Consider the following 26,955-nt stretch of genomic DNA (forward strand, 5'->3'; position numbering starts at 1 on the left):
AGGAGAATCGCACGCAGTGTTGCTGTACACTTACATGAAGCGAGGTGCTTGCTGGGACTGGAGACAGACACCCACACTTTCCTTTTCGGCCGGACGGAGCCAGAGCGCCGACCGCAGTGAGAAGGAGAAGGCCGCCGGGCTGACCCGCTGGCACGCTTTCCTTTCGCTGCGTCCAGTGTTGGCGATGGCGATGGCCGCCATCGGCCATTACACGCACCGTCTGCTGTCCGTCCATTTCTCTTTTCGGCTTACCTTGATGTGTCTGCTCTCATTTTATACCCTCTTTGGTTCTGAAATGTGGCAGTCCCGCTTTACCAAACATTACACGCACACACACACACACACACACACACACACACACACACACACAGAGAGACACGCGCGCGCGCAGTGACAGAGTGAAAAAGAGAGAGAATGAGGGAGGAGGGGAGAGGGAGAAAGAGAGAGAGAAAGAGAGAGAGAGAGAGAGAGAGAGAGAGGACAAAACATTTGCAGTCTTAATTTTTGATTCCCTACTGAGGCAGGTCGCTGGAGCTCTTTACAAACCACAAGTCGGGTATACAGCTGGGCTGGTTGAAGCTATGCGGGATCTGCTCCCTGGTATACCTTCTGCCAATGTTCTTCCCCTGCTACTCCTCCTCCTTCTACTCCTCCTCTTCTGAATATTCTCCCCTGCTCCACAGTCTACCTCTTCGACGTGTTACGGTTGTAGACATATGAGACATCTTTCATGACAGTGTCCTATAAAAATCTTCCTTTAAAATCCTTGTGCTTGCTCCATATATTTGCCTTCCTACAGCAGGGAGGAAGTTTCATCCTCGATATTTACCGTCAGATATAATAACATTTCACAAATGAAGTACCAGACATGTCTCACAATAATTTAATTCGCTATATACACTTGGTTAAAAGTACTGTCGTAAAGCATTTAGTCGTACAGAGGACGCTGATTTTCTGAGAATTTATAGTGAACTCTTTCCTAAAGTTATCATGAAATGTGGCACTCACGAACTAGCTGTTAGTCATCTATTTCTATTCTTTTCTCTGTCAATAGAATGGATTTTGTTCCAAGGTCACATGATAATCTCAAAACGTATTATATAGTTTTACCATTATCAAATCTACACCTGCACAGTAAATATTGTTGTTTGTCTTTTATCATTGTTTTCTTTTGTTTCTGTGGCTAAGTGAACACCGGACAGACTGCTCACGAGCACCACAATTCGATCTCGATACCATGAAAGGACTTTTCCAACTGCAAAGACTGAGACGGGCCGGAGTTATTCGAGTAATAAGAACTGTTACGCTACTTGAAAAATAAGCAGCGGTCCGGTTTTGGCAAGTATTATTCATGAGTGGGAGATCAGTGTATCGACAGTGAGGTCTCATGAAGACCATGAAGCAGTGATTGGTCTGCAGTAGTGATGGGGAGTTCGTGAAAGAGTCGTTCAAATGAACGCTTCACTCCAGTGAAGTGTGAACTAACCACTCAATTTCAATGAACTGGTACTTCCAACTCTTCACAGATAACACACCCCACACTTTTTTCTAGTTCACTCACTCTCTTCCCCTCTCCCTCTCCCACTACATCGGCGCTACGTCACTCATTCTCCCTTCACTTCAGTCCTCCCTTTACTGCCTGTCGACGAATCGCGCGGTGTTTGTGGGGAACGATAGGTTTAGGAGGAGTTGGGGTGTTGAGGGGCGAGGGGAAGGCAGCGTCAGCTGCTTCCTGCAGTGCTGACATCATTACCCGCGACTATTTGTGCAGTTCTACTTCGCGTCTACGGGTAGCCCACTGTTGGCAGCGATTGCAGACAAATGAATATTAAAGATACAAACGAAGAGGCTGGCTGTGTGAGCACGCACAGCCAACATGAAAATTAAATGCTTACCTTGTGAGTCTGGAACTGAAGCATGCGTGGAATCCACGCTTGAAAGATAATCGTTCGTGTAGGAATGTTTATCTCGTACACATTATTGAAATAGTTACACTAAATGTAAATTTAAGGATTGCCCTAATTATATTTAAAAAATACATACATATTTATGAATAAACATCAACGGATTCGGCGAATGTTCAGAGATTTCCGTTTAAAAACACGTTTTGTTCCACTTTTTTTTCCCTGTCAGGCGATTTCTTCTGTCGGTTATAAGGTGTTCCGCCTTCGAGAACACTCTTTCACACGTCGTGGAGATTGCAACAATACAATGTCGTATTTTTGCAAGTTCAAAGAGCGAGCGGTATACTGACAGCTGTTCAGACCACCACTGAAGCGGACTTCCTTGTCTCTGTAGCAGGGGCTCTTGTAAATATCTGTTCACTTCCACTATTGCAGCAGCTCTTGGGTGTGGATTACTATGCAGCCTGGAAAACACTTCATCAAATTCTAGCCAGAGACTAGAAGTAGATTCAGTGGTTGGAGCTGCGATTGTTGCAGTAGCAGTGGATGTGTTCATCACAAATTTCTCACAGTTCCTGATCGGGTTTAATTTCACCTTCTCAGCAGAATTTTTATCAGAAAAACCACGTAATTTGAACCGGGGAATCAATGAAGTTGGTTCTGCGAAATTGGAATTTTCCTCTATATTTCGAAATCGTCGTTTTAGGTCTTTAGCTAACTTTTCGGGCATCTGTTGCACGTATACATGAATATCAGTGTTATTAACAAACCTACAACACCGTTTTTTCAACGAGCGACTAAGGAGTATAACTTTAGCAGTGACAACATTTTCACTTGACATTTCCTCGGTGCAGTCTTCGAAAACTTTCAACAGGTCACAGGCTTGTGTTACACTTGCAATGTCCTCTGCAGTCAGATTTGGAAGATCCGGATAATTCAGAGTGATAACTGTCATTAGGGAATTCTTAACCTCGATTATTATTCGCAGCATATCATATGTTGTAACAGTGTCCTGTTTTAGTGTCAGAACTGGCTCTTTTAACTGTTCCTGCATCTTTCTCAGTTTCGTGCAGGTCTGCGAACTTCTTTTAAAAAATTGAACCATTTTTTTATGTTATTCAGAATGGGTTGAATGTGCGGAAGCCCATTCTGAACAATTAAATTGAGTGTGTGTGTTCAAAGCAGGGGATGTGTTTCCAGGCTTTGAGTCTTATAGCTGCCACAATATTAGCAGCATTGTCGCTAACAACACACACGACTTCTTTTTTGAATGCCCCATTCCCTTGTGACATGTCGCAGTTGTTCGGAGAGCTTTTCTGACGTGTGCCTTTCTTCGTATTTAAAGCACTCCAGGAGGGAAGACACCAGCTCCAGGTCTTTAAAGTAGTGTGCTGTCATCGACAAATAACTCTCATTTGTGGCTGAAGTCCACCCATCCATTGTCAACACAACCGCTTCCGCTTAATTAATTTCGACTCTCACAATTTCTTTCATCATGGTGTACTGTTGTTGTAGTAGTGTATTGGAAATGGTCTTCCGAGCTGTCATTCTGTAAGCATCATTAAGTTTGCCTACAAAACTTTGGAAATGTTTTCTTTCCACTATGTTGAAGGGCAAATAATCCTTTACAACAGTCTCCAGAAGTGCGAAATCTATCTCCTGATTTCTTTTGTTCGGAAGAGGTTTATACATAGGTAATGATATTGATGTCTGCTGTCTGATAATGAAGTGATACTGTTCTTTTCTGGCACCGACTGCTGTTCGCTTCTGACAATTGCTGGTGTTGGTTCCGCATAGTCCGGGTTATTTGTCCAAGAAGTATCGGAAGATGCAGGAGCAGGGGGCGCTAAGTGTCTGACTGACAATGACACTGTTGGATGCAGCACTCGAACATGGCGCGCTAGATTAAATGTACTTCCTCCTTTATATGAAATACACTTAGAACAACAGTTGAACTTTGCTTTCCCATCACCTAAATCGGCGAAGAAACCCCAAATTCGACTACTTTTACGCGATCGCGAGTTGCTAGCCATTGTATAAGAGTCAACAGAGACAAAAAACTGCTTTCCGAATAAAATAAAGAGGGATTTTACGTGAAATCGTACCAATGACTACAGGTGACAGTTTATGTTTTGAATTTGGAGGGTTATTATTCTCAACAAAAATAAAATCTACAGGAAAACTTCTGAATAATTACTTTAACATAGGTATATAGGCTTTGTGACAGTGGTAAACATACTCATTCTATTTTGGATTAAACTTTAAAAGGAACATAAAATTTGACTGTATTTCGTTGGTAGCCCTAGTTTTCAGTCCATGAATACAACAAATAAGGTTTCACTTGGCAGATAAAGACTTTTTTGGGCGCTTCACGAGAAAATGTTGAGCAACATTAAATGTAATACCTTCTTTATATGTGACAGGCTTCTCTGTTTATCTTTCCTTTGTCCCCTTCGACCATGCTCTATTTAAGTTAACTCAGACGCTGTAAGAGCGTAAAACGTTGCGTGCACGTTACTGCATAGTTGGACCATCTGTTGGTAAAATTATGAAGTATTACGAAGCTTTGTTGTACGAGCGAGGCGAAGCGAGCGTAGTCGCGGTTGAGTGGCGAACTGGGCAACTTTGCCAGGCTTCCGTACTTCATGAATGAACTACTTCATTTGAACGCTTCTCGGCAAAGAGTGAAATGAATGAAGTAGTTCACGGGACAGAACGAGTTCGACCCATCTCTAGTCTGTAGGACAGTGTGTCATGAAACGACACCGGCATAGTGTTCACTCACACTCACTTTTCAAAGACTACCTACGAAGTAAAAAGAAGGTAGTACGATGTAATCATTGGCAAATAAAGACTATACACAGTAATTTTTAATTTGTACTTATTTCGAAGTGCACACCACTGACGTCAGGTTTTATAAATGAAACCAACCGTCACTGACAGTGAACAGATGTCCATGTGTCTGATAATGATTCATGAAAATGAAAAGGAAAAATCAGTCTGAACTTACAAACATTAGAAGAAAAGAGTTAACACGTCACGAAAATCTATTTGTAGAGTTAAAGGACCCGATTTTGAGGGTAGAATCTTTGAACGTTCTTCAGCTTCCTATGTGCCACTCTAGCAGCAGCCGTGAGAATATTGGACGGGCAAGATGTCACACTGGCTCATGAAGAATCATCCACAAATGGAACAAGAATAAATTTTCATTTATGGCACAAAGGAAAGCATTCTCTGCAGGATAACTTACAGAGATTTTCAGGGTAAAGTTGTGGAAAATTGTTACCCTCCGTGAAACGATCCCTTCTTCCTTCATAATTCTGCTAATATGCACCAAAAGACTTCAAAGACAACGTGAAGAAATGCGAGTTGCTAATTAATGCACATAACACCACATACATTAGCCAGAGCCAGACCATTACGGTGCTCAAATTTTTCGCGAAAACTCTGTGTGTACTACCTAAATATGAACATTAGTTATTACATGATGATTTTAACTCTAGGCACCATATCTCTTTGATTCCCGTTACGTTGTTCATAATGTTCATATCACTCTACAAGAGTACTCTTTAATATGTGCCTGGCGAAGTGAGTTTATATCTGCTGCTGGCGATGATCATAGTTTTGGGCGTTAAACTGCTACGTCTACATCTACACTCCGCGAGCCAGCTCTTGTTTGTGGGGGAGGGTATTTTGTGTACCACTGCTACGATCCACTTTTCCTGTTCCAGTCGCTAATGGTTCGCGGGATTGCCGGTAAGCCTCCGTTCTGCCTCGAATCTCTGTAACTTTATTTTGGTGGTCTTTTTGCGAGATATTCATAGGAGGAAGCAATAGACTATATTTTTTGACTCTTCTAGGGACGTACATTCTCAGAACTTTGACAGTAAACCACAGATTCTGTCAGTGGAGTTGGTTGAGCATTTCCGGGACGCTTTCGCGCTTACTCAATGGACTTATAACAAAAAATGCTGCTCTTCTTTAGATTTTCTCTATTTTCTCTATCAGTCCTATCTGGTGCGGATCCCAGATTGCTAAGAAATATTCAGGCATTAGTCGAATGAGGGTCTTTTGAGCTACCTCCTTTGTGAGTTCCTGATGATTCTTCCAATGAATCTATCTGGTATCTGCCTTATCCGATATTGATTTTATGTGGCTTTTCCACTTTACATTGCTCCACACGCATATTGCTAGTTATTTATTATTGATTTGACTGTTTCCTGTCATTATTCCGCAATCGTGCAATAATAAAAATTAGCAAAAAGTCATATTTGTTTACATTGAGGGTCAGTTGCTATACCCCGCACCAAATATCGATCCTCCGCAGGTTTTCCTGCATTTCACTCAGTTTACAGGCGTCGCGACTTCTCTCGTTATTTACTATGTCCTTGTAAAAACTAACGGCCCTATAACACCCCTTTCAGTACGCCCGAAGCTATTTTACGTCTGAAGATTTATCTTCGTTGAGAATGACATGCTCCGTTCTTTGTGCTAGAAATCTTCAGTCCAGCAACACAGCCGATCCGATATTCCATACACTCGTATTGTGTTCATTAGGCAGCAATATGGAAAAGTTTAGGACGCCTTCTGGAAGTCAAGGAGGGCGGCATCAACTTGGCGGCCGGTATCTAGTGCTTTCTGAGTCTCGTGGACGAACAGAGAGCTGGATTTTACACGATCGATGTTTTCGGAACCCATGTTGGTTCGTACAGAGGAGTTTTTCGGTCTCGAGAAACGTTATAATACGCGAGCATGTAACTTGCTCCAATGTCAGAGGTATAGACGTACAGTTATGTGCGTGTGTTCGACGATCCTGTTTGAAAAGGGGAGTGACCTGAGCTTTGCTCCAATCACTAGGAACGCTTGGCCCCTCCAGTGATGTACGTACACTGCTGCTAGAAGAGCAGCAAGTTCTTTCACATAGGTTGCTCTACGAGTATGTACACTCCTGGAAATTGAAATAAGAACACCGTGAATTCATTGTCCCAGGAAGGGGAAACTTTATTGACACATTCCTGGGGTCAGATACATCACATGATCACACTGACAGAACCACAGGCACATAGACACAGGCAACAGAGCATGCACAATGTCGGCACTAGTACAGTGTATATCCTCCTTTCGCAGCAATGCAGGCTGCTATTCTCCCATGGAGACGATCGTAGAGATGCTGGATGTAGTCCTGTGGAACGGCTTGCCATGCCATTTCCACCTGGCGCCTCAGTTGGACCAGCGTTCGTGCTGGACGTGCAGACCGCATGAGACGACGCTTCATCCAGTCCCAAACATGCTCAATGGGGGACAGATCCGGAGATCTTGCTGGCCAGGGTAGTTGACTTACACCTTCTAGAGCACGTTGGGTGGCACGGGATACATGCGGACGTGCATTGTCCTGTTGGAACAGCAAGTTCCCTTGCCGGTCTAGGAATGGTAGAACGATGGGTTCGATGACGGTTTGGATGTACCGTGCACTATTCAGTGTCCCCTCGACGATCACCAGTGGTGTACGGCCAGTGTAGGAGATCGCTCCCCACACCATGATGCCGGGTGTTGGCCCTGTGTGCCTCAGTCGTATGCAGTCCTGATTGTGGCGCTCACCTGCACGGCGCCAAACACGCATACGACCATCATTGGCACCAAGGCAGAAGCGACTCTCATCGCTGAAGACGACACGTCTCCATTCGTCCCTCCATTCACGCCTGTCGCGGCACCACTGGAGGCGGGCTGCACGATGTTGGGGCGTGAGCGGAAGACGGCCTAACGGTGTGCGGGACCGTAGCCCAGCTCCAAGGAGACGGTTGCGAATGGTCCTCGCCGATACCCCAGAAGCAACAGTGTCCCTAATTTGCTGGGAAGTGGCGGTGCGGTCCCCTACGGCACTGCGTAGGATCCTACGGTCTTGGCGTGCATCCGTGCGTCGCTGCGGTCCGGTCCCAGGTCAACGGGCACGTGCACCTTCCGCCGACCACTGGCGACAACATCGATGTACTGTGGAGACCTCACGCCCCACGTGTTGAGCAATTCGGCGGTACGTCCACCCGGCCTCCCGCATGCCCACTATACGCCCTCGCTCAAAGTCCGTCAACTGCACATACGGTTCACGTCCACGCTGTCGCGGTATGCTACCAGTGTTAAAGACTGCAATGGAGCTCCGTATGCCACGGCAAACTGGCTGACACTAACGGCGGCGGTGCACAAATGCTGCGCAGCTAGCGCCATTCGACGGCCAACACCGCGGTTCGTGGTGTGTCCGCTGTGCCGTGCGTGTGATCATTGCTTGTACAGCCCTCTCGCAGTGTCCGGAGCAAGTATGGTGGGTCTGACACACCGGTGCCAATGTGTTCTTTTTTCCATTTCCAGGAGTGTATAATGGGCAATCAAATGGAAGCAAGGCAGGTGGAACATAAGTAAGTAAACGGTTTACTACTTCGAAAGTAATCTCCATAAACGTTAATACACTTATCTCACTGTCTGACAAGGGTCAGAGCCTTCATGGAAAAATGTTTGCTGTTGCCTGCGGAACCGTAATTGTTCCCAGGCGTTCACCTCTTCGTCGGAAACAAATCGACGGCCTCGAATGTCTTTCTTCAGAGCTCCAGAAACTTGGAAATCGTATGGGGAAAGATCGCGACTGTATGGAAGACGTGTATGGGCTTCCCAGCGAAATTTCTTCGGGATACTCTAAACAACGTGGCAACATGTGCCTCACAGTGAGATAAACACATTAACAATAATCGAGATTACTTTTGAAGTATTAAACAGTTAACTTCCTTTTTTCCATTTGCCTCGTCTTCCCTCGACTGCCCCTAAAGGAATCGTGGCGGAATGCAGTCAGATCCAGTGGTCTTTCCTTTGTTGTTCTATTTGGTTTCTTTTCTGTTCCCTGGTCTGTTATTTCGTTTATGTCATTTTGATGTCCGTGCGGTGATTTAAAGAAGGAAGTGCAGTGTGGTCTTCCTCTGTGAAACAGTTTTGAAAATAATAAGCCGGCAATGGTGGCCGAGCGGTTCTAGGCACTTCAGTCCGGAACCGCGCGACCGCTACGGTCGCAGGTTCGAATCCTGCCTCTGGCATGGATGTGTGACATGTCCTTAGGTTAGTTAGGTTTAAGTAGTTCTAAGCTCTACGGGATTGATGATCTCAGATGTTAAGTCCCATAGTGCTCAGAGCCATTTGAACAATTTGAAAGTAATAGAAACATCCTGCGTCTTCAGTGCCCTCTTATGACTGCAGCTGTTGATACTTCAACATTGACTGTCTAAACCGTTAACATGGGTACCTTCCGTGAATTTCTGATACGAACTGTTGTGACTGTAACATGTAATTACCCTTTCTGTTATTATGTATTGAATTACTTTCCGCGTCAGTACGTACGAAAATCTGCAACCGAGATGGTCAGGTCAAAAGGTTAAAAATGTTTTCCAGCGGGCAAGGTTCGTCCAGCAGGCGGCATTGTAATAGCTCTTCCTACATTGCAGTTCTCAGCAGTCGCAGAGAACCTCCTGTGGACTGGACAGGAGCCTCGCTGTAGTTTTGGTTGTTGTTGTCCCAGACTTCCCCTGTTAGGACGTGCCATTCAGAGACAGGGCAGGCTCTGAGTTTTGGGCTGGATCCAATATCTAAAATTCTCTCCTCGGAGTTCGTTGTGGGGCGTCCTCTGGGACTTACGTTCATTGCAGGAAGCTTGAGAACTGTAGAAGCAAGAACGGCTGATACGAAGCAGCCCTATTGCAGTTTCCCTGATACTGTAGAGGTAATCCGCCGCAGATACGCCCGCGCCTGTTGAGTCCTGTGTGCCGGGCGGCCGCCGGCTCGAGACCGGCGACCGGCGTCCTGCGCGGGGCTGGCCAGGCAGCTGCGCCGCGTCGTGCGCTGATTCGCGTCTCTCGGGAGAAACCACTGGCTGACTGCGCGCTCTGCTTCTGCAGCTCCGTGCTCCACATCGAACAAGAAACTGATAACGCATTGCTTGTATTTAATCTATATGTAAAACTGGATGTACACCTATATGTGTTTATGTATGTATGTATGTTCCACAACTCCTCCTAAACCACTGAACTGATTTCAATCAAACCTGGTGCGCATGTCACTTATTGTCTGAAAAGAATCATTTTGGGGTAAGAACCACCTATCTACTAAAGGAAAGGCGGTGGTGGCGAAAAAGCGGTATAACCCAGTATTTGTGAAGGAGAGCACTTAAGAGAGTTGCAACAAATTTTACACATAATTTCAAACATTTGCGAAACCTTTTAGCGCTGACGATCCACACAAAATAATGAAAAGAAAAAGTTTATCACTTACTACGTTTTCGCTGTTCATGCAGTGAAACTGCCGCATAAAGCATGACGTTTTAATTTATACTTTTTTACTACCTTCCCTATTCGCGACACATTTTGTAGATGGTATTCGCATATATCACTGAATGCACCGCAAAAATTACATCATTGTACGACACATAGTTCAGGAGCTATGGCGTCTTTACACTGATATGCGTGAAAGCAGTCCATCATAAACGACGTTTCAATTAGTTACTTCTTTACTACTAACTATATTTACGAAACATTTCGTAGACATTAGATACTTATACCACTGTATGTACCTTAAAAATTATATCATAGTTCAGGAGATACGACGTCATAAGCATTGAGCTGCGTGAAAATTAAGCTGCAGGGTAAAATTCGCTAGGATGCAAGTGAAATAGTATATAAAATTCTTCTGATATGTGTTATATATCTGTAAAACATATTTAACATGTGGTTAAATATATGCTAAATATATTTAAAATGTGTGTAAGAGGGCAAAGCAATCGGTAAAAAGCTCATCTAAACGAAATTTGGTAAATGCGTTAGTTGCAATTTGGAAAGATTTATTGTGGGAGTAAGAAACACAGAGCTCCTATTGGGGTTAGCGTGATGACGTATAAAGAGAATGAGGCGACAACGTGTGGGAAGGATATGTGCACAGATAAGGGGGGTAAGGGGAGATGGACAGATAGGGTGGAAAAGGAGATGAACAGAGAGAGGGGGAGAAGTATAACATTATTTATTTATGGTTCATTTAAATTTTTATAATTTTCTTGCCTTAAAATTTTCGCATATTGGTACTAAATTTCCTGTAGATGAAAAGTAAAGTGTGCTAAACTGAGTTTAAAGTTTTTTACATTGTGTGTGAGAAATATATGTAAAATACTATGTAAATTGTATTATTACGTTAAATAATTTTCTGATGACATTTTGTATGTAAAAGTATTTGGGTGCATAAATTGTTCATGTTGATGTAAATTTGACAATTTAAGAAATGGCCACGCTTAGGAACGACGTAAGAAATAGGTGTTATGTATAAGCCAGTGTGCTTTTGTTTGAAACGAAAGTGGCCCTGGGGAGTGGAAAAGATGGCAAGGGTGAATTGGCGCGCTACCTAGAGCAAGGGCGGAAAGTAAGTCACATTTGTTCTGTTGGTGTACAGTATACGTGGCAACATAGAGAAAGAGTTCTCTCTTATTTAGGTAAAAGCATACTAAATTACAATAGTAGTGGCAGGGTTGTAGAAAGAGATGGACAAAGAGACGAGAAGGAGGAATGCACAGAGAGAGGGCCAGGAGGAAATGGACAGTGTGTTGAGGTGGAGGAGACGGAGAGAGAGTGAAGGAGGAGATGGACAGGGAAATGAAGAAGGAGAAGATGGATGGAATAAATACACAAAGGAGGAGATGGATTGAATAAATATATAACCGAACAATGCCGGATATTCAGCTTGTAAACCCATAAATACTGGCCAACGACAGTCCTAATGGTTCAAATGGCTCTAAGCACTATGGGACTTAACACCTGAGGTCATCAGTCCCCTAAACTTAGAACTAATTAAACCTAACTCAAGCGCCTAGGACCGCTCCGTCACAGCGGCCGGCAACGACAGTGCCATCTATCTCAAAAGGCCACTGAGATGTATTATAGAAGCCCATTAGTGTCGATCGTGGGAATGTCCCTTTCGTCCACACGTCGGAGCTTCCGTGGCATAGTGCGAAGTCACTCACACGGCCTCTGACAGAAGAGAGGCGAAACGCTCGCTAAATAATTAGCCGACGTGCTGCTCCGCGGGGTCAGTCGGAAATCTTTACTGGCTGACCCGGCTCATTATCACTTTTCTACATTCAGCACAAGTAAGTGACGACACTCTCAAATAGATCCGCGGGTTTGGGTTAACATTCTCTTTGTTCTATGTTAATAATTAAAGCAGTTTGGCAATCAAAGTAGTTTCAGAAAAATTCCGAGACGCGACCACTGGCCTGCAACATGTGCGCTGCCTAGTTTCTACACGGCCTCTAACTGGCTACTATCACCTCTCAACGATAATCAACTCAACAATAATGGACAGGAATACTGTTCAACTCAGTGAGGAAAAAAGTCGCACAAACATATGTCGCTCAAAATTCCACGAAGGGAAGTCCGCATATTTCATCCGACACCATCCCCACTAGTTACTGACTCTACGCTCTGCTAATTACCTAGTGAGGTGGCGCAGTGGTTACCACACTGGTCTCGCATTCGGGAGGACGACGGTTCAAACCCGGGCCCGGCCATCCAGATTTAGTTTTTCCCTGATTTCCCTAAATCGTTTCAGGTAAATGTCAGGGTGGTTTCTTTGAAATAGCACGGCAGATTTCTTTCCCTAATCCCAGCCTGTGGTCCGTCCCTAACAACCTCGGTGTAGACAGGACGTTAAACTCTAATCTCCTTCTCCTCCTCCACTGCGTAACCGCCGTCGAGATAATGGTATAGTGCTCAAGCACAATTACGCAGCCACGCGCGAGAACACATTTTCGAATGGTACATAGGTCTTCCATAGCAGTAAAGTAATCTCATTGATCACAAAAGATCGGAATCTCTGGACTTCTAAAACGGTCACTACTTTAAAAGACACAGGACGGACCACGTGTCACCCCACGAGGACTGATGGCCGACTCCCCGATTTCGAGACCTCCGAAAACGCCCCCCGAAATTGATTAACTTTTAGGGGTATCCAGCTGATCGGCATCAGGAGCATAATGTAGGCATTTCCATTGGCCGTTTCCCACTGCCGCTTATAGCGCTTCTGTCAAGCTCTACTTCCTGCCAGCTCTTCCAGAAGTTTCTCTGCCACTGATGTTGACAACACTGGCGGTCGTGGGAAAACAACTCGCCCTTGAAATCAGCCTTGTCGTCTCTAGACACTTTCATAAGGGTCTCCACCACCCCCTAACGTTGGAGCTCCGAATGACAGGCAATTCCACCCTTTGCGCTCGCCTCGATCTTTGAGGTACATCGGCCCAAGTCCTAACAAGCGAGACGTGCTATTATGGCTCAGTTGTACTTTCAGTAATGGTCAATACCACCCACCTGGTTAGCCGTGCGGTCTAATGCACGGCTTTCCGGATTGGGAAGGAGCGTCTGGTCAGCGGCACGAATCCGCCCGGCGGACATGTGACGAGGGCCGATGAGCTGGCCAGTCTGTCGATGGTTTTTAGGCGGTTTTCCATCTGCCTCTGCGAATGGCGGCGGGTTTCCCTTATTCCGCCTCATCTACACTATGTCGGCGATTGCTGTGCAAAGAAGTTCTCCACGTACGCGTACACCACCATTACTCTGCCACGCAAACATAGGCGTTACACTCGTCTGGTGTGAGACGTTCCCTGGGGGGTCCACCGGGGGCCGAACCACACAGTAACCCTGAGTGGTTCGGTGTGGGGCGGCGGAGGGGTGAAATGGACTGCGGTAGTCGTGGACCACTGCGGCTGTGGTGGGGACGGAAACTCTCCGTCGTTTCTAGGCCCCCGGTTAACATACAATACAATACAATGGTAAATACCTGTTTCTAGGGCGTGAAGGGACAGCCGTGGAGGCGACTTACATTGGACCAATACTTGAATATTGCTCGGCTGTCTGGGATTTATAGCAGAAAGAGCTGACAGGACAAATACAGAAGATCCAAAGAACAGTGAGTCTCTTTAGAAGTCCATTCAGTACGCTGAAAGCGTCACGGGAGATGCCGAGCCAGCAAAACAAGCGTTTCGCATCACGATGATGTTAAGTGTTGAAAACCCAAGATTGTATGTTCCTTGAAGAATGAGACAACATATTGATTCCTCCTAGGTATATCTCCCCAAAAACATTCAAATGGACAGTCGTAATCCCTGCGAACCATTTGCAACTGGAAAGGGTGGATGGAGAGGGAGGGGACGAAATCGTACGTAAATTATCCTCTGCCTCATAGCACAACGTGGTTTGCGGAGTATAAATGTACGATAAAAACGCAACCATAAATACAAAATCGTTGTCAGATACAATTGTATAGTAACATGGCGGTGGACAGTTTTAATAAAACAGAAGTTAGTCGTAGTGAGTGGCTAGTAATAGAATCCCGGGTCCTCGTCTCCGGGACACCCTAGGACTGGCAAGCGGAGGCTGTGTGACCGCATCCTCAAAACAGAAATGTAGAACATCGTAACCAACAGCATCTGTAGCATTTGTTTGCGTATAATTTTGTCCAGTGAGAGGTACAACCCGTTTAAATAGTCCTTGTGCGACATGAGATGTGAGTGAGACGTGCGTGCCGGCGTGTTGCAGGTGCGGTGACCGACAGACCGCCAGTCCCCTGGGCCCCATGGACCGCTGCCGGCTGCCTCCGCTGCGGTGAGTACAGCACACAGCAAGCAGCGTACAGCACGCACCACCGCTTGATTCAGTACACCTGATTTACTCTCAGCTAGTCGTATGGGCTTATTTGGGATTTTGTGAAGGCCTGAACCACTGCATTCCACCCCCTTTTGTACGCTAGTCACTTGTTCCTGGCACGCTGTCCCTTCTTCAGATGAGGCACACTTCCTTCCGCTGCAGTCTGTCACGTAACTTCGTTACTGTCACACGTGACGGTGGCGCAGAACCAAACACTGTCCACCGTCGCCTCTGTCTTTCTGTGACGTTTTCACATTTCCAATAACACTTTAAAATCCACTTTCTTTGCTCCAAGGACAAGTACCCAGTCATCTTGTTATTTGCGTGAAGTTATTGGTAACTAAAAGTAAAAAAAAAAAAGAAAAAGAAATGAACGGCTACACACATTGGGCCTGAGGCGGCCATATAATCACAATTGGATTAGGTTATCATTAATAACTCTTAGTTATTAAAGTTCAGAGAGTGTAAATCCCATTGTGGGACACCCCGTATATGCTACATTATTCTAACACAGGCTGATACAACACTTTCTTTCTCAAGGGGCTCGACGGCAAGGCAGCAGAAAATTTTTCTTTTTAATGAGAGTGTAGGGAGAAATCATAGCAACAACAAATATCTGAACCATCATTATTTTTACGTTCAAAAACAATCAATATGTGTAATTAGTATCTACAAATAAACCTTTTCTGGTATTAACACAAATTTCCATCTGTACTGGTGAAAAAAATAGTAGTCCAAACATTTGAGAGTGTGTGTTGTCTTACAGCTGTGTGTTCTACTTCTTTCTGTCCCAAAGCTAGGTTCACTAGAGGAGCAAAATGTATAATATTTCCTTCTAGCAGGGGAGAGTGTTGTACGTTGAGGATGTGTACCTTGGAACACATGATCTTTCCTGATCGGTTTTTTACTCTAATAACCGACTGTAGAATCATATGAGGAATGAGCACTAAAGATCACTATAAGCAGTTTCTTGCAGTTTATACTTTTTGTTATGAAGCATGAGATTGTGTTTGGCGCAGCGTTTCTAAATATATCTAGTGCTTTACATTTAAGTGCTGCATATTCTATGAAAGCTATGTAGAAGATATTGTTAATTCTTCAGTTACATAATTTTATCCTGAGTAAAATTCTGTATGTTTTTAAATTGCTTATATAATGTGTGTACAGCCAAGCCATACTTCGTTGGCCGTGCACTATCCTGTACCTTATAATGGTAGAAGAACTTCTACCATATAAAGTGTGATATTTTCAAAATAGCTCAGTTTCTTTAATGTCTTAAGAATTTTTCTTGTCTGGAAACTGAAAATTTGTTTTGCTTTCCAACAGGCCGAGATCGTGTTTCTCAACTTGTAACTGGATTTTTGTAATATTTTTACTTAATTCGATTTCCCTTGCTGATTACTGGTGTGTCGCAGAGAAATAGTGTAATAGATAGACTATTAAACACAGCATTGACAACATTTTCGTGGTTACAACATTTTCACATTTCAGTAGAATAATTGTTCTAGGCACATGATCAAGTTGTTCTTTGGAAGCACTCTTCGCATTTTGTAACCCATTACTTCCCCAAACTAATTTTTCTAACTACGGAAAAAACTGCAACACACAAAAACTGAATGTAATCATTTAAAAATAGAACAAGAGATAATGTTACGCCTATATTACAGGGCTGGCTAGAGGCAAAAATGTGAAAAGTGTACCAAGGTAAAACATTCCCCCTTACAGAATTTTTAAATTACTCTAATGCTCGCAAATGTATCGCGACTGATAACTATGATCTTCTGTCCACTAAAAAAAACTGTGGTTCGTAACAGTTTAAACAAGTGACTGTAAGGATGGAAGAAATAATTTAACGTATTTAACGTCACATCGACGAAGAGATTGTTGTAGAGGAGTACATGATCATACTTGATAAGGATCATCAAGGATATTGATTGCATCCATTGCAAAGGACCATCCAGACATTCACCTTAAATGATTAAGGAAAGCCAAAAAAAAATTTAATCTGTATCGTCGGAATGGGTATTGAGCTCCGGTCTTTCCAAATAATAAGTCCAGTGGTGTAAACACTGTACCACTTCGCTTGGCAGGCAACACCAGTACACCAGCAGTTAAATGTAAATGAGACAGATGGTAAAAAAGTAAGTGAACTGTTTATTATTTCAAATAATAGTCATAATTTTTAATGCATTTATATGAGGGTGATTCAAATGAACACCTTAAAACTGCTATAACATTTTTAATTGTTACAATGAACAAAAAACTTACGTGTCATTTTTCGACATAGTCTCCCTGACGTTCAGTGCACGTATTCTACTACTTTTAATGTGCATAGATACCATGATGAGAGAATTCTTCTGGTCGTGCGTGTATCAAGCCGTGCGCTGCAGTTTTCACCTCTTCGTCACTTCTGATAAATGCCTGCCCCCCCTTTGCTTCTGTGAGTGCCCCTAACAAAAGTCACTAGGAGCGATGTCTGGTTAATAAGGATGATATACCAGTCATTCAAATTTAATTTACTGTATAGTCTCAACTGTCTTACAGGCCGTATACGGTCAGGCGTTGTCATGTTGTAGCAATACGCCTTAAATCAGTAGTCCTCGTCAGTTACTCCTGATTTTAGGGCGAAGGTGATTTTTCAGCATGTCTTAATCAGAAGTACTGATTAACGTCACTCCCTTATCCATGTAATGCTACAAAATTACTCGATTTGTATCCCAGAAGAGAACATGACTTTTTCAGCAGATGGTTGAGTGTGTAATTTTTTTGGTTTTGGTGATGAGTTGTGGTGTCATTTCTTGCTTGACCTTTTCATTTCTGGTTGGTGGTACTGGACCCAAGTCTCATCGCCTGTGCCTATTTTTCCCAGCAATGCATCACCCTTGACATGGAAACAATGCAAAAATTCCCCAGACCTTTCTATACGGCAGTCAACTCACGTGGCACCCATATTGCAGAAACTGTATTGAAGTGTCGTACATTGTGAACAATATTGTGCCCTGAACTGACAAGAAAACTTCAAATTCGAGGCTATTTCGTTCACAGTTACGCGTCTGTAAGGAAACGGCCTTGCCACAGTGGATACACCGTAACGTGTGCAGTGATAGTGAACAAGTGCAACACAAAAGATAAAGAGCTTTTTCTTCTCGCATTTAATAGTGAAGTATAGTAGTATAAAGTGCTTCTTCCTAGTGGAATCAGTGACAAAAAGTGCTCCTTAGTGGAAAGTGCCAACTACTCATTATTATTAGATATTTTGATTTCCTTTACTTTGTGCCTATAAAATTCTATTGGTTACTCACACTATCCTTTCTGCTTCTCTTATGTAATATGACAAAATTTTCTCTCTTCTTCAATTAGGTATATTCTGTAGTAAATGTAAAAAAAAAGTTTCTTCCACTTCTGCTCCACCTATCATGGTGACGTTCCTTCATACTGTCCCACTAAACAGTGTAACTAGAGGAAGAGATCAAACCAGAATACACAATGTGCCTGTGTCATCACAAGTGCATCACATACAGAAACATAAACTCAAATCAATGCAACGATGCCAAATATAAACTGTTATGCCTGTCCTGCAATGTCTACCCCCCTCAAAAAAAAAAAAAGACCACAAATGGCCATGTAAAAGGGTTTAAGGAACAAACAATAAGAGAAAAACGAAAAAGGAAAATATAAAAACGAAAACATATAAAATGACAATAATATTAACCATCACTAGGATAATAGATTAATAGAATAAAATGTCTTTTTTTTTAAATGTATCGTTGTTAAAATATTTAAATAAATATATATGATTACAAAAAAAAAAAGTTCCCGTGAGATCACCGAAGTTGAGCGCTGTCGGGCGTGGCCGGCACTGGGATGGGTGACCATCCAGCCGCCATGCACTGTTGCCATTTTTCGGGGTGCACTCAGCCTCGTGATGCCAATTGAGGAGCTACTCGACAGAATAGTAGCGGCTCCGGTCAAAGAAAACCATCATAACGACCGGGAGAGCGATGTGCTGACCTCACGCCCCTCCTATCCGCATCCTCAGCTAAGGATGATATGGCGGTCGGGTGGTCCCGATGGGCCACTTGTGGCCAGAAGGCGGAGTACTTTTTTACGCGTCTGTCCTCATTTACAAGCTCCTCTACTAGCTCAGTGTTCTCGTCCAACACACTGAGGCTACCCTGGTCTTGGAGCATCTTCCACGTAAGTTACACCGCTTGCTACTCCAATCATACACTTGCTGCAACGACAAACACGAATCACCGTATGGCACTGTCATTCTGCGATGAATTCCGATTGGTATGACACCATCAACACACAAGAAACGCATCACAGGTGGCTGCTAAATCGTAGTGCATGTTGATGACAGTGGGGCGGCTATCTTGTTGGGAACACTGATGGCTTCTCCTGCTTTGTAGCATCAATCTGCCACCTCTCGGTCATTTTCTGAACATCAAGGAACACTACTGCCACCTAGCAACTGCACCACAAAACTTTTCGAAAATTTATGGAACTCTTATTTAAAAGTTTTCGTTTGAATCGCTCTTGTCCAACAGTGAGACGCATGCTGCCATGTTGTTTCGAGTAGGCTGCAGAAATCTCGCGGTGAGCTCTTACATACTCTCAATAAAGTCTCGATCTCTCCCTATGTGATTTCCGTATTTTTGGAGCCCTGAAGAATGACTTTGGAGGCCATAGATATGTTTCGGACAAAGAGATACTCACCTGAGTACAATCACGTTTCCACAGGCAACCGCAAACATCTTTCCATGAAGACATCGGCGTGTTGTCTCACAGTGGGATAAATGTACTATTAGGTGCGGCGATTACTTTTGAATAATAAACAGTTTACTTATTTCTTCCCATCTGTCTCGTTTTAATTTGACTGTCCCTTATATATATATCCCCTGCAATAACAATTAGCCATATAAATTCAAAAGGACTTTTTTGAAACTTGTCCAAGCATTGCTGAGAAGACTGCTGCGATTTTAGTTTTCACATCTACTCTTCGTCAGGATTCAATAAACACAGCACTCATCTTTCACAAAGCTTTCACATGGTCAGTTACTCATGTAAAATGTTCCGTGCTCTTTCTTCCGTATTGTTGTAGCGTTAAGAATGTTGTGCGCATTTCATCCCCGACCGGTGTTTTCATCTGTGGTTGCAGTTTTAGGCTTGTAGTCGCATGGGTCGATCATCTTCAGTAGAAGTATGGCCACGTTTGGTTCAAAAATGTCTCAAATGGCTCTGAGCACTATGGGACTTAACATCTGAGGTCATCAGTCCTCTAGAACTTAGAACTACATAAACCTAACTAACCTAAGAACATCACACACATCCATGCCCGAGGCAGGATTGGAACCTGCGACCGTAGTAGTCGCGCGGTTCCGGATGAAGCGTCTAGAATCGCTCGGCCAAGCCACATTTAGACTCACTCACTCATTCATCAGCTGTTGAAAATGATAGACTCGTTAAAAACCTTCATTCTGCTTCCAATAAACTATCTAAAACAAAGAAGTTTACGACAGGCGATTTTACAGTTTAAGCGTGTTAACAAAGTACACACATTTTAAAAATTAATTTTATCTACTTCATAGATCTATCTCACAGATCGAATTGACGCTTTAATTACGTTTTTAAGTGATCTGTACCGACGTGATATACACAAAATTTCAGTGATTTCTTTGCGTAACTAGCTGTAACTTACTACCTCGCCCTCGTATGCTGAATTAATTATTCCTACATCTCCAAACCAGACAATTATTTTATGACTTGACAGTGTATTTTGTTCTACCATAGAACTAAGAATTATAATTTCAAATTCCTGAATATCTGTCATGATAGGTTGTGTAAAGTTCAACTGTCTACACCATACTAACATGGCTGCTAAAAACAGGGTAGCCAAATTACTTGGTCTGTTGAGCCCTTCCCACACCAGGTGTATGACTTCACATCCGTCTGCTACGAGATGCGTTCACTAGTCGACTGACATTTAAAATAGATCTCTCGCACCATATTAAACTACTGATTATTTTTAACTTGGGGCTGCGACTCGTAATGTCACGAATCATACAACGTTCTCGTAAGACAACAAACGTTTTCAAAGAAGAGGTTACTCTTCGGGTAACGATTTTTTCGCATGTAAGTCGACTCTCCATAGCAGCTGTCTTGACTCTGTACTTTGCGATGATAAATGAAGACATTCCGGAGAGACAGCAAAGAACTGGGGACAAGAACATTACGGGCTAACAAATGGATGTCCACGCTGCGGAGAGCGCTGGTACACGTATGTGACAGTGGCATGTTAAACAAATGAATATAGGTTGGTAGTGCGCTTGATTTGTCGCCGAGGAGCATCGCCCTGACCTCGCCGGGATGCACGACGGCTAGGTACGCTTTGTGACGCCACAGCCGCAGCTGCCGGCTTATCCCCGTCCCCTCGTCTGCGGCAACTTGTTGCGCGTCTCAGCCGCTTTGTTTCCGTGACGTCACTAAATCAGAGGAGGGGCACAAAGCCGTAAGCAGATTACCCCGCCCTGTGTACTCGCTTCCCCTGGCGAGCGACAAAATGTCGACTGGGAATACTAACCCCCACTCCCTCCATCAAACCCTCTCTCTCTCTCTCTGTCTCTCTCTCTTTCTCTTTCGGCAACTCAAGTGTCTCAGCGAGCCACCTCCTCGGTCTGCTCGGAATGAAAAATCTGCCCCGCTCTGCCGACCTGTCCAGCTGGCCCCTGTTTGCAATCAAACTTCCTTAGCAATAAAAATAAATGAAAGGGTTCATTACGACTGAGAGAACAGGTTTTCCGCAGTGTCGCACGCACGGCATTCATCAGACGACCGGAGAGTCTTGTAGCGTGGGTTCGGGAGCTTGTAAAGGCGCTTGCTTCGTCGGGCTATCAGCTTAACACGATTGCTTCGCGGACTGTTGCCAGACTCGATTATGTCGTACGTTGGTCTCGGGCAGTCTGAAAACTGTGAAACCGTTTCTCTTGCGGATGGACTCGCTCGACGAGTTCAGGTTTTTCTCTTTCAACATTCCTTACGACAAAAACGAATAGGATGAATGACCTCCATTTATCTACTTAAGTTGCAGCAGTATTTATCTTCGCTTAGTAAAAGTTCTGCCCGACAAGTCTGAAAGATAAGACGCTAATAACTACAAAGTGATCTGGGTGTGGGTATTTTAAAATTCAAAAATATCTTTTTCCTTACTGTAGCGATTACGGACCATCTGTTGCTAATGTTGTTGCTGTTTACGATGTTTAGTCTAAGGACTAGTCTGATACAGCTTCCATGCTAGTCTAACCATTCTTAAGTCTCTTTATCTGTGCATATCCAGTACAAGCTATATGCAGCGGAACCTGGTTATTGCAGTCAAGTTTTGTTTTCCATATACAGTCTTCCGTCTGCCTCCCTCCACATTTCCTTCTGTTACCAAGTCAATTTTTCTTTCGTTCTTCATAATGTGTCCTCTCACTCTGTCTTTTCTGTACTCAAAGTGTGCCATAAATCTCTTTTTTCCGAAATTCGCTACAATACGTCTCCATTAATTCCCCGATGTCGGTGGTGACCTCAATCTACCCTCGATATGCTGGAAAAATTATACCTTTAAAGTCATCCAAAATTGTACTGAATGCTTTGTCAGAAAATTATTTTGAACAATTAGTTTATGAGCCCACTCGAAGCGTAAATGGTTGCGAAAGCATACTTGACCTCTTAGCAACAAATAATCCTGGACAAATAGCGAGTATCGTGACGAATACAGGGATTAGCGTCAAACGGCAGTAGCTGCTAGGCTGAATACCGTAACTCCTACAGCCATCAAAAACAAACGCAACGTTTATCTACTTAAAGAAGCTGATAAAAATGCATTTTTAAGAGACAGTATGCCTCCTTCCGATCTGTTCATGTAAGCCTAGAAAAGTTGTGGAATGATTACAAAGACATAGTATCGACAGCAATTAAGAGATAACCACATAAATTAATAAGCGATGGTACTGATCCCCCATGGTACACAAAACGGGCCAGATCACTGTTGCAGAAGCAGCGAAGAAAGGTCAACATAATTCTGTGTGGGGACATTAAGATCAACACTAATATCATAAATGAATCCAGCAGCACCTTCATAAACATCCTTCAAAGTTTCGGCATGTCCCTATTGATCAATAGTGCAGTAAGGGTTACTTCAACGACTGCATCAGTAATTGACCATATGGCCACAAATATGGACATGAAAAAATGTGATGTAGCTGTAAAAGATCTCGGACTATCAGACCAGCTCTGTCAAATAACAACAGTAAAACCAAGCATCGAATCATTCCCCTTAACTACAAGCCTACAAACGACATCTATCAGAAGTCAAAATAAAAGATTTTTCAAAAGAACTAGAAAAACAAAGCTGGGATGAAGTGTATAAGGAAACCAATGTGAACATGAAATTCTCTAAATTCTCCACATTGTTTAAATTGAACTTTGAAAAGGCATTTTCAAAAGTATGCATGTATGTATCAACATCACACAAAAACAAATGGATAACGGCAGGTATTAAGAAGTCCTCCCAAACACTTAAACACCTAAGTTCCATGAAAAAGACTCGCAATGATCCAGAATTCTTAAATTTCTATCATAGATACAAAAAGATCTATAGGAAGGTGCTGATTGCTGGAAAAAAGTCATTTAATGAGAAAATAATATATAATGCAGAGAATAAAAGCAAATCATTCTGAGATGTTATAAAAAAGGAAAGGGGAGAGGCAAACAAACGCAAAATAACATACTGCTGAGGGAGGAGGATAAGGTAATAAATGATCCACAACACTTAGCAAACTATGTAAACGAGCAATTTTCAAATATCGCAGAGAAGTTACAGCAAAAATTCCCCCAAACAAATATAACACCTGTAAATAATGTTGCACTAAATACAAAGATGTTACTTCCAACTACATAGAATGAAGTCAATAAAACTGTTCAAAAGCTAAAAAATAAAAAGTCAGTAGGCTTAGATGAAGTACCCATGTGTGTACTGAAATAATGCATAGCGATTATACAAGGCCCCTTAACAAATATAATAAATGAATCCTTCACATCAGGGACATTACCAGAGCAGTTAAAACAGGCAGGAGTTGTACCTTTGCTTAAGAAACGTAATGCAGAAGACATAGAAAATTAGCAGCTTATTTTACTACTGTTACCATTCTTAAAAGTAATAGACGCAATTGTGGAAGATGGATTAATGAATTACATGAATAAATACTATCTTTTAAGCAAATTACAGTTTGGTTTCCGAAGTGGCAAAAATACGGCGTCAGCCATAGTAGAAATCACAAAAGTTGTACTGGATACTCTTGATAAAGATGAGTGTGTTACAGGCATATTTTTGGATCTTTCTAAGGCGTTTGATACAGTCGACCACATGATTCTATTAAATAAATTAGAAGCATTAGGAATAAGAAAGGTAGCTAATGGCTGGTTTCGAACATACCTAACAGATAGGGTACAAAGAGTAGAGATAACACATACTTCAAATAGATCAAAAATTTAGTAAAACACTTATCAGAATCAAAATACATTAATATAGGGGTTCCGCAAGGTAGCATATTAGGATCAATACTGTTCCTGATATACGTCAATGGCATTCCCAGTAGTGTTACTCAAGGCGAAAAAATTCTCTTCGCTGATGACAGCAATATTGTAGTCACTGAGAAAACTAGAGAACTCCTTGCCGAGAAAGCAAATGAAACTCTCAAGGAAGTTTGTGATTGGTCAATAAGCAATAAAGTGACGCTGAAAATAAAGAAAATTTATGCCATGAATTTCAGTTTGAAGAGGGAAAATGACAATGTTAAGTTAAATGTAGATGGCACCTCTAGAGACTGTGTAACAAATGCAAAATTTCTAGGAATGAATATTGATTCTCAGTTGAAATGATGTGAACACACAAAGGCACTTGCAAACAGAATGTCATCAGCATGAATCCTATCATCAGTGTTTAACATGCATTGTCTTATAGTTACATACTATTCATATGTACTCTTAATTCTTAGCTATGGCATTCCTTTTTGGGGAACAAATGCACAAAATATGAACACAATATTCAAACTTCAGAAAAGAGCCATCACAAGAATAACCAAAAATACTAATCGAGCTCATTGTAAACATCTGTTAAAAACACTGGAGATTTTAACTGCTCCATGTGAATACATTTACCAGTCAGTTGTACACATTAAAAATAACATTGGTAATTACTGCACGAACAGCTCTGTCCATGACCATTCAACAAGAGATAGACTCAATTTACATTTACCAAGAAAAAATAAACATAAAAGTCAAAACAGCATTTTCTACCAAGGAATTAAACTGTACAATGAATTACCAAAAGAGATTAAAGAAATTGCAAAAATACACAAAATAGGCAGCTAAAAAGCACCTTTTTGCAATACATTTTGTACATTGAAGGATTAGTTAGATAAAACAGAGTAGCGGTTTGATAAAAAAGTGGTATACAAATAAATAATAATAATAATGATTATAAAACATCCAACTTTCCACATAACACCTTCTCTTTGGTTTTTTTCCTTCTTTTTTCATTTCTAGAAATACTTACCCCCATGCTATGCATAGCACAGTAGTAACACCTCTTCCTCTTTCTGAGCTCAACATCTCACTCATTATTGAGGGATGCTGACTCAGTTTTTCAGGATAGCAAATGGGAAGTTAGGGTACAGAAAATGGCCCAGAGATCACCAGTGTGTGTGTGTGTTTGTGTGTGTAGTGAGTTAAGTGTTATGAAACAATGTGTGTATAGTGTGTGCAGTGACTGATAGTGAGATATGAGCGAACAGTGTGGCATTACATTATCTAATAAGTTAGTTGTAAAAAAAGTGTTGTATACCAGGAGTAAATCTAATGATTGTCTCTAACTAGAAGTCTGTAAATATATGTGTATAGCCGCGCGGGATTAGCCGAGCTGTCTTGGCGCTGCAGTCATGGGCTGTGCGGCTGGTCCCAGCGGAGGTTCGAGTCCTCCCTCGGGCATGGGTGTGTGTGTTAGTCCTTAGGATAATTTAGATTAAGTAGTGTGTAAGCTTAGGGACTGATGATCTTAGCAGTTAAGTCCCATAAGATTTCACACACACACATGTGTATACGAATTAGCTTATTTTAAATTGATCTAAACTTGTAAATACTTTGACATGTCCTATATCCTCGAAAAAACAGATCTACGGAATAATAAAGCTACTACTACTACTACTACTACTAATCCTAATTTAAAAGAAAGCAAAATTCCCAAGATTGCCAAGTTTCACAGAAGTTCGAAATACACTGCGTAATTCAATGCGAGATGCTTTCCATAATTTCCACAAAGAAACTCTATCTCGAAAGCCGGCAGAAAACCCAAAGAGATTCTGGTCATACATAAAATACGCCGATGGCAAGACGCAGTCACTGCGCGATAACTACGGTGAAGTCACTGAAGACAGTGCCACTAAAGCAGAGTTATTAAACACGATTCTTCGAAACTTTTTCACCATAGAAGACGAAGTAAAGATTCCTGAATTCCAATCAAGAACAACTGCCTTGATATCCACGGTGTCGCAAAGCAGCTTAAATCACGTAATAAAAGCAAGGCTTCCGGTCCAGATTGTATACCAGCCAGGTTCCTCTCAGAGTATGCTGATACAATAACTCCATATTTAGCAATTATATACAACCGCTCGCTCACAGAAAAATCCGTACCTAAAGACTCGAAAATTGCTCAGGTCGCACCAAGACCCAGAAAGGGAAATAGGAGTAATCCGCTGAATTACAGGCCCATATCACCAACGTCGATATGCAGTAGGGTTTTGGAACATGTACTGTATTCCAACATTATGAAGTACCTTTAAGAAAACGATTTATTCACAGGTAGTCAGGAGGGACTCAGAAAAAAACATTCTCGCGAAACACAACTATCTCTTTATACTCATGAAGTAATGAGTGCTATCGACAGGGGATGACAAATTGATTCCATATTTTTAGATTTCCAGAAGGCTTTCGACACCGTTTCTCTCGAGCGTCTTGTAACCAAACTGCGTGCCTACGGAGTATCGCCTCAGTTGTGCGACAGGATTTGTGATTTCCTGTCATAAAGGTCACACACAGTTCCTAGTAATAGACGGAAAGACCTCGAGTAAAACAGAAGTAATATCCAGCGTTTCCCAAGGAAATGTTATAGGCCCTCTAATGTTCCTGACCTATATTAACGACATAGGAGACAATCTAAGTAACCGTCTAAGATTGTTTGCAGATGATGCTGTCATTTACCGTCTTGTAAAGTCATCAGATGACCAAAACGAATATCAAAA

At 42.5% G+C, this 26,955-nt stretch overlaps 1 long non-coding RNA gene across 1 annotated transcript in view; it reads left to right on the forward strand.

Moving 5' to 3' along the window:
- The window catches only part of LOC126477399 (uncharacterized), a 439,678-nt gene that overhangs the window by 275,060 nt on the left and 137,663 nt on the right, over positions 1-26,955 (forward strand). The window contains exon 3 of the long non-coding RNA XR_007587433.1: positions 14,507-14,572. This is a non-coding gene — a long non-coding RNA (uncharacterized LOC126477399). The remainder of the gene's footprint in view (positions 1-14,506; positions 14,573-26,955) is intronic.

This window comes from Schistocerca serialis, chromosome 1 (assembly GCF_023864345.2).
Source record: "Schistocerca serialis cubense isolate TAMUIC-IGC-003099 chromosome 1, iqSchSeri2.2, whole genome shotgun sequence".
NCBI lineage: Eukaryota > Metazoa > Arthropoda > Insecta > Orthoptera > Acrididae > Schistocerca > Schistocerca serialis.